Source organism: Macrobrachium nipponense, chromosome 25 (genome assembly GCF_015104395.2).
Source record: "Macrobrachium nipponense isolate FS-2020 chromosome 25, ASM1510439v2, whole genome shotgun sequence".
NCBI classification, from domain to species: domain Eukaryota; kingdom Metazoa; phylum Arthropoda; class Malacostraca; order Decapoda; family Palaemonidae; genus Macrobrachium; species Macrobrachium nipponense.
Genome location: NC_087214.1, coordinates 74,638,270 through 74,647,928, shown reverse-complemented (window position 1 = coordinate 74,647,928; position 9,659 = coordinate 74,638,270). Strand labels below are relative to the sequence as shown.

The following is a 9,659-nucleotide window of genomic DNA, read 5'->3' as shown; positions in this document are numbered from 1 at the left end:
GTTTCGGTTAGTTTGAAGCCAGTGCCGAAGCATAGCCTATGTTCGAACAGATCTAGGTATTGGTCTGACGGTGGGCACGTAGGTACATGCACAGTGCCGCCATTTGTATGTAAAGTGGTAAGTCAGTCTGTGGTAACAAGTAGGCTAGCCGTGTCCTTTCGTATGTAGAGTGCATAGCCTAATTCTCCATGACCCCTAAGGCTAGGTAGTGTGCGCAGTGAAACAATACCTCTTGCCAGAACAAGTGAGCTTGCCAAGAATATTTAAATAGGTAGATGCGGATAAGGCGCGAAGCGCCATTCCGTCACGTTCTTACTGACAGCACACAATAAGAAATTCATTGCTAAAATCTAATTTCACAGCAATGTCGGTTAGTGGTAGCCTAGGCTACTAGGTAGTCTGTCATTTTACATGTCGAGTAGCAGTTCAACGTTCTGTATGCAAAGTATAATGGGTCGTACTGTAGTAGCCTGTCCTTTCATATGTCGAGTATACTGGGTCAAACTTGTAAGCAAAGTAACGGGTCAAATTTTTGTATGTTGAGTAGCGGGTCAAAGGTTTGTAGCTAGGTACCTACTAGTATATGCAGAGTAAAGGGTCAACAGTAACTAAAACGTAAATAGGTACCTAGCCCTATGTACATTAATGTGTCTCTAGCTACACCGGATATTGAGAGTTTCGGATGCCGTAAGCGTCTGGGGCCGTTTCCAAATTCCCCTCCACCCACCTCTTCCAAAAAACCAGGTTTCCCAAAAGGGTCCCCACTTACCGCTTGATGTTTTTCCTATGCTTTCCTTTCACTAGGTCGCTCCCCTATATATACCCACATAACAGCGTTGCCCCCGTTCCAATTACATCAAACTACCTAATAATTACCTTATTTAACCTCTGATGACACCTGCTTATCTATAATTATACAATGAAATCCGTCATTAGCCCCGAATCACAGTTGTTTTTGTTTTGAATCTACACAGGCGACATTAACCGCCAAAAGAGTAGTAGTAACATTAATGGACGAGTGATTCCTCTGTAACGGCTCCCTATGAACGTCATCTTTTGGCGTTTTCTCTTCGTCATCTTTACTATTATTATTATTATTATTATTATTATTATTATTATTATTATTATTATTATTATTATTATTATTATTATTATTATTATTATTATTATTATTATTATTATTATTATTATTATTATTATTATTATTATTTCTTCTTTAAACTACGGCTGTTCATCAGATGGTCACTTCTATTATTATTATTTTTTTTTTTTTTGCTCTATCACAGTCCTCCAACTCGACTGGGTGGTAGTTATAGTGTGGGGTTCCGGGTTGCATCCTGCCTCCTTAGGAGTCCATCACTTTTCTTACTATGTGTGCCGTTTCTAGGATCACACTCTTCTGCATGAGTCCTGGAGCTACTTCAGCCTCTAGTTTTTCTAGATTCCTTTTCAGGGATCTTGGGATCGTGCTTAGTGCTCCTATGATTATGGGTACGATTTCCACTGGCATATCCCATATCCTTCTTATTTCTATTTTCAGATCTTGATACTTATCCATTTTTTCCCTCTCTTTCTCTTCAACTCTGGTGTCCCATGGTATTGCGACATCAATGAGTGATACTTTCTTCTTGACTTTGTCAATCAACGTCACGTCTGGTCTGTTTGCACGTATCACCCTATCCGTTCTGATACCATAGTCCCAGAGGATCTTTGCCTGATCGTTTTCTATCACTCCTTCAGGTTGGTGCTCGTACCACTTATTACTGCAAGGTAGCTGATGTTTCTTGCACAGGCTCCAGTGGAGGGCTTTTGCTACTGAATCATGCCTCTTTTTGTACTGGTTCTGTGCAAGTGCCGGGCATTCACTTGCTATGTGGTTAATGGTTTCGGGCATTCACTTGCTATGTGGTTTATTATTATTATTATTATTATTATTATTATTATTATTATTATTATTATTATTATTATTATTATTATTATTATTATTATTTTGGTAGAAGACCCTCTTTTAGGCAAATACTGTTAAAAAGAATGGCAGAATTAAGCGAGTTGATTTTATATATTGTTTTTTTTTATATTTTCCTTACAATTCGCTTCTCAGGCTCAGCGATGTTTCTGAATAACTGGCCAATATTCATATTGGGAATTTTCAAAAATCGTAAATGCTGAAGGAATCTTTTATTAGAACAGGATATCAGGTCCAGGTCAAGCAGGGGTCGTCGTCAGTGTCGGTATCATTCCGTGGGCGTAGTTCAGTTCGGGCCAGGGTCGTCTTTGGTTTAAGGGCTGGTATTGGTGCTGGTGTAAGCTGGTATTACGTGACGTTTCGACCTTCTAGTAGGTCATCTTCGGACGAGTCAGTTGAAGAGACTGTAGCAAGAAAGTTTGCGGAACGGTATTTATAGCGGCTCGGACCTATAGTTGCATTCTCATTAGTCTTGGGCGAAGCCGTGGTTTTTGCCTCGAAGGTCGTTGTTGTTTTTGATTAAGCTGACCTTGTGTCAGCACGGGCTCTTGCTTACAGAGCAGCCCGTAAACCTCGAAGGTCTCGGGGATTCTCTCGTGCGTGCCTGGGGATGAACGTCAGGAATTCCGTCTGTAGCAGGAATCGTATCATCCTGTGGGGGCTCCTGATTATCTGGCATCGTCGGGGGGGGGGGGGGAGGGGGGATCGCTCGCTGCTCCCCGGGCGGCGGTGGGAAGGAGATACATTTTTATTTATTATTATTTGTTTATATATATCTATTTAATTATTTATATATTTCATGTTTTTATTTATTTTTATTTTTAAATAAATTATTTATTTATTAAATTATTTATTTATTTTTGCTCATGTATTTTTATATATTTAATTATTTTCTTTATTTATTTTATTTTATTTAACTTTGTTTGTTTATTTATTTTATTATTTTTTATTTTTATTTTTTATTTTTTATATTAATTTATTTATTTATTTATTTTTATGTATTCATTTATTCTTATTTATTTTTTTTGTTTTTTTTATTTTTTATTTAATCATTTTTATTTTAATATATTTTTCTTTATATATTTTTCATTTATTATTTTTTTAAATTTATTTACATAATTTATTTATTTATTTTTATTAATTTTTATCTATTTATTTATTTATTTATTTTTAATTATTTATTTATTTGTTTATTCATTTTTATTAATTTATTTATTATTATGTATTTATTAATTTTTACTTATTAATTATTTATCTTTATTTATTATTTTTTGTATGTATTGTATATATAAATTTTTTTAATTTTTTATTTATTTGTTGTTTTTTATTTTATAGATATATGTATATATATATGTGATATATATATATGTATATATATATATATATATATATATATATATATGTATATATATATATATATATATATTATATATATATATATATATATATATGACTATTTATAATTATTCACATTTTAATTAATTTATTTCTTCTTATTAATTTATTTTTATTTATTTTATTATTATTTATTATTAATTTTTTACTTTTATTTATTTATTTATTTACTTTAAATTTTTTAATTTAACTTTAATAATTTATTCACTTATCATATATTTATATTTATCTATTTATTTATTCTTTTGACCTATTTATCTATTCATTTTTACTAATTTATTTTTTATTTTTTATTTATATATTTATTTTTTAATTTTTATTTATTTATTTAATATTTTTCATTATATTTTTTTCTTTTATTTTTATTTATTTACATTTTCATCTATGTTTATTTATTTTTATTTATGTATTTATTAATTTTTCTTTATTTTTTATTTCTATTTATTTATTTTTATTTATTTAGCTATGTTTATTTTTTATTTACATTTATTTATTTTTATTGATTACTTCATTTTTTTTCTTCTATTATTATTTATTTATTTATATGTATATTTTTATTTATTATTTATTTTTATGTATTTATTTTTATTTATTTCTTAATTTATTTATTCATTTATTTTATTTATTCGTTTATTTATTTTTTATCAATTATTTATTTATTCGTTTTTTTATTTTTTTATGTATTTATTCATTTTCATATATTTTTATCTATCTATTTTTATTAATTTTTTATTTTATTTTTATCTTTATAACTATAATTTCAGGTTAATTTTTATTACTATTTTTTTTATTTACACTACATGTCAATCATTTCATTAATTTTACATTTCTTGAAGTAAAACATCTTTTAAACATGTTAAATTAAAAGTAATTGCTGCCTCAGCTGCAGTAATATTATGTAGGTCTAATTCAATAATTATGATTTTCTCATTGTTGCTTAAACTGCTGAACAACGCACCTAAGGATTGCGTATTTAAAATAGGTAATTCCAAGAGTCAATTTAAATTTTGTTCAGATGTCAGAGGCTGTGGTTTAACATTCGTTGTAGAACCCGTAGAGTTTTTCAATGGTATATTTTTATTTCAAGTCTGGATTCTGACTATTCCGTGGCACTCCTTAGACAGGCTAGTAGAGTGCCTATGGAGGTAATTTTCACATGCAGGGTCAAGATCAGTGAACATATTTATATATCAGTCTTGATAGATATACTAGATATCAAAGACATTCTCTCTCTCTCTCTCTCCTGATAATTTTCAATGCTTTCCCTTCTACTCTGGTGTCACAAGGTATTTCGACATCAATGAGTCATACTTTCTTCTTAATGTTGTCAATCAACGTCACGTCTGGTCTATTGGCACCTATGGCCCTTCATGTTCAGTTACCACAGTCCCCGAGGATATTTGCTTGATCGTTTTCTATCACTCAGCTCCTCCCCATTTATACTCTATTCTTCATATTTCAGCTCTCAAAGAGGGAAGGCGGTCTTTTGAACTATGTTGACATTTTAACTTGGCTAAATTATTGTGTCTGGTACCACATAAAACAGGAAAACATAAGGAAATGTTTGTGTTTTTATTGATTTCCAAGAAATATTTCTGTATGTGACGTCATAACTGTAGTATGACGTTTTCATCCGTTTAGCAAATTTCAGTTACAACTAGAATTAATATTAAGCAGAGATTCCTGTGAAGAATTACAATTACAGTTACCTTAAGAATGTGTAATGAATAACATTTCAATTAAATTACAATTATTACAGGACTACATTCATTGCACAGCCCTCTATGTGTGAAGGGGTGGCCTAGGCAGGCAAGAGATGACAAGCCGATTTCCTTCGTTCCAGATGCAACCACCTTTCTTATGCCCACCTTTTGTATGACCAGCATGCGTCTGTGTAAGAGACTCTCTTGCCACACCCAGGAGAGGACTATAAAGAACCACGCCCGCACCAAACATCAGGAGACTTCTCGTACAGATGTTCAGCAAAGTACACAAAGAGGCTTCTGGGATATTGAGTGGGGATGTCGCTACCTCTCTCTCTGTAGATACCTTGGTTCCTGGAGAACTGTAGGATTGGCCTGGAGGTATGTAAGGAACTGCGGGGGTCCTGGGACTGTGAAAAGGTAGGAGGGAGGATTAAAATCTTGTCCTAGCAGGGCGGTATAACCTCCATAGTACATACCTTAGAGCGTTGAGGTCGGGTGACGCTCGACCGGACAGTAGGAAAGAACATCTTAATGTGGTGGAGACTTTCCTTTGTGACGAATTGTTGCCTGTCAACCCGAGCTCCGTAAGGAACCTCATCCTCTCTAATGATGAATATCCGTGCACCAGTCTGGATGAAGGTATCTATTTCCTTGATGCTCTTACCATACAGCTTGATGTCATCCGTGAACATTAGATGATTAATTATGTTACCTCCTTTCTTGAGTTGGTACCCAGCATCCATCTTCTGTAGTACTTTTGTCATGGGAATCATGGCTACTACAAAGAGTAGTGGGGACAGTGAGTCATCTTGAAAGATCCCTCTGCTATGTTAACCTCTCCTAGTCTTATCTCAGAGCTTGTAAATACTGTATTCCAGTTGCCGATTGTATTTTTGAGGAAGCTGATGGTGCTTTCCTCTGCCCCATATTATGTTCAAGGATTCTATTAGCCAAGTGTGTTGGTATCATGTCGAAGGCTTTCTTGTAGTCGATCTATACCATGCTTAGGTTGGTTTTCCTTCTCTTGCTATTCTTCATTACCATTTTACGTATCAGGAGCTGGTCTTTTGTGCCCCTACACTTCCTTCTGTAGCCTTTCTGTTGGTAAGGGATGGTGTTTGTATCCTCTCGGTAGTTGTACCGCCTTTCATTGATGATACCTGTTAGAAACTTCCATATTATTATTATTATTATTATTATTATTATTATTATTATTATTATTATTATTATTATTATTATTATTATTATTATTATTATTATTATTGGTTTTATTTTTATTATTTAAATTTTTTAAATTATTCATTATTTTATTTTTTAAAAATTACATTCTTTTTTATTTTTTCTAAATTATTACTACATATTATTTTAAGATTTTTTATTATCATTATTATTATTTTGTATTTGTATTATTATTATTATTTCAATTTTATTTATGTTTTTATTATATCTTTATTGATTTTATTTCCATTTTTAGTGTAGTTATTTTATTATCCTATCATTATTGTTTTTATTTGTATTTTACTTTTGTTTATAATTCTTATTTTTATTATCAGTTATTACAATTATTTTATATCTATTCTGATTTCTTATTTCGAATTTTCATTATTATTATTTTATTTTTATTTATATTTTACATTCTTATTTATTTTCACTTTATTATTATATTATTATTATTATTATTATTATTATTATTATTATTATTATTAATTATTATTATTATTATTATATTCATTGATTATAATTATATTATTTCATTTTAATTTTTATATTTATATCAATTTTAATTTTTATAATTTACTATATTATTTATATAACTTTCTTTTTATTTATTATTTATATATTTTATATATTTTAGTTTATATTTTTATTGATATAGTTAGTTTTAGTTATTATTATTATTATTATTATTATTATTATTATTATTTTTGCTCTATCACAGTCATCCAATTCGACTGGGTGGTATTTATAGTGTGGGGTTCCGGGTTGCATCCTGCCTCCTTAGGAGTCCATCACTTTTCTTACTATGTGCGCCGTTTCTAGGATCACACTCTTCTGCATGAGTCCTGGAGCTACTTCAGCCTCTAGTTTTTCTAGATTCCTTTTCAGGGATCTTGGGATCGTGCCTAGTGCTCCTATAATTATGGGTACGATTTCCACTAGCGTATCCCATATCCTTCTTATTTCTATTTTCAGATCTTGATACTTATTATTATTATTATTATTATTATTATTATTATTATTATTATTATTATTATTATTATTATTATTATTATTATGATGATTATTATTATTATAGGTCAATGATGGTCCATAACCCCTTTAACACCCTTTAATATATGCATAATTTTAACCAACTACCATTTGCAATGGCGGTATAGGCCTAATAATTTTTTTTTTCATCATTACTCTCATGGCAAGACACCACATTCACCATTAGAACGTAAGCGTATATATCCCCATTAAGTGCCCACCAATTATTCAATATCTATAATTACATAATTATACAAAGAATGAGTGTAAATTCATGATGGTACCAGACCTCATATTCCTGATATCAATGTGCAGATGACACTTAACCAAAAAGGCTTCCCACATTCAATGTTATACTTTTACTCGAACGGCAGAGGAGATAAGAGAGGATTTTTTTTTTTTTTTTTTTTATGTCGTAAACAGAAAAATAGATGGCGTTATATCAATGTTACTCTCATCGTTTTTGCTCAAGGACGAAAAAGTAATAAATCCAAGAGACTGTGCTTACTTGGGCGTTCTTGGTTACATAGGTCTATATACTCTATACGGAGAGGAAAACCCTTTTCCGCGGTCTTTTGACTAAAGGACGTTCCCCGACGTTATATCTTAAGGTAAGAAGCTTTAATTTTTATAGATATTTGTCTGTTTTCCTTCGTAGGTGTGTTAATTTCGGTTACGTCGGCTCGCATTAGGTCTAGTGTTTGATTTTTTCTTCTAATCTGAAATGCTATTGGTGAAGCCGTTGGATTTTCCATGATACTTTTAATACTTATTTTAATTGCGGTTAGGCGTCGTGCGTAAGGTCTAGTGTTTGATTTTTTTTTTAATTTGAAATTATATTCGTACATTACCCATTTTCGTTGTGTGAGCATTAGGGAAACTTTTTTTTTTTCTATGACCTTGGTCTGGCCTAATGCAAATTGTCCTATTTCGTTTAGCAAAGATTAAGAAGTTTAGGCCTGGGTTATTTGTAATTTTTTAATTTGGCCTAATGCAAATTGTTCTTTTTCGTTTAGCAAAGAATAAAAAGGGTATTTTTTTTTACTATAATTCCAACTGTTTCTATAATAATTATAGTATTATAGATGCATTTTGCATAAAAAAAATTATTAAACTTTGTCTCTGAATACTTTTTGGGGAAATTCACCATATGCGAGATATGAATGGTTATAGAATCCTTATCCTCGAAAAATTGCTAAGTGTTTTGTTTACTCTATCACTGACACAGTTTGTGCTCTGATGCGAATTTGTTTTTGTTTGGAACTGCATTGTGGTTCTGATGTGAATTTTTTCCCTCTTAAAATTGCCTTGTGGGTAGTTACATGTTATGTCTAGGAGTCACGTGACCATGGTGAAAATCTGACAGCTGTCAGCCATATTCTCGTGCCATTTGGTCAGTGTTGCCAAAGCGCGGAGAAATGACCAAAAGTGCGGAGAGGATTCGAGGGGGAAGACAATGCAGAGCTGCGGTCTGCACTCCCCACGTATGCGGCGCTGTAGGTCCGCATAGTATATATGCTTTTAAAACTTTTTTGAAAATATTAATATTTTTGAAAAATTAACCATTTTCACTAGTCTCGAGTGTTCGTGAGCCAATATCAGATACGATCATATACGATTTTCAATTAAGAACCGATTTTGTCAACAGCAGATGACGTAACCCAATGCATTCATTCTTTAGGTCCAGCAATCTTGTAATTATATATATAGGTTAGTAAAATTTGGTTAATTTGTGAAATCTTAGGGTGAAGACTGACTTTAATTAATGTAAACTTAGTCATGTGTAACGAGTTTTAATTTATATTTTGAGAAAACAACTGCAAATATGTATTAGGTAATTTCATTAGTTGAAGTGATTCAACTGATTATAACCGAATAAGTTTCGATATCAGTATGCTAGAAAGTGTTGTATTATAATCGTGGATTTTCTTTATATTAATGTAGCTTATTGATAAAAAAAGGACCAATTATGATGTGCTCTTTTCCAATTTTTTGAAACTCATAGTCCTGAATAGGGCATAATATGCTGTCCATTCTCTTGGGGAAATATCTCATTTCAAAATATCCGGATCATAAAAGGTGGCATATAGACCTACATGTTTCATATCGTTTTGTCAGTTTACAATGTTTATGGCATTGATTTTAAGCCTAGACCTACGTTATATATTAGGTTGTTTATTATCATTAATACTTCAGCCAACGTTTGATTTAACATACAGCATATTACCTTAAGTGACAAATGTGGCTTAAAAAAGAAAAGAAAGAATAAACTACTTATGAATATCGAAGGATTTATGGAGCTTGTCAACTTACTCTGTGGGGAACGCAAAAAAAATGAATGC

At 31.2% G+C, this 9,659-nt stretch overlaps 1 protein-coding gene across 1 annotated transcript in view; it reads right to left on the bottom strand.

Moving 5' to 3' along the window:
• The window catches only part of LOC135199546 (condensin complex subunit 3-like), a gene marked incomplete in the record, with an annotated part of 128,533 nt that extends 127,785 nt beyond the window's left edge, over nucleotides 1–748 (bottom strand). The window contains 1 exon segment of the mRNA XM_064227701.1: nucleotides 728–748.
• Between the last annotated feature and the right edge of the window lie 8,911 nt (nucleotides 749–9,659).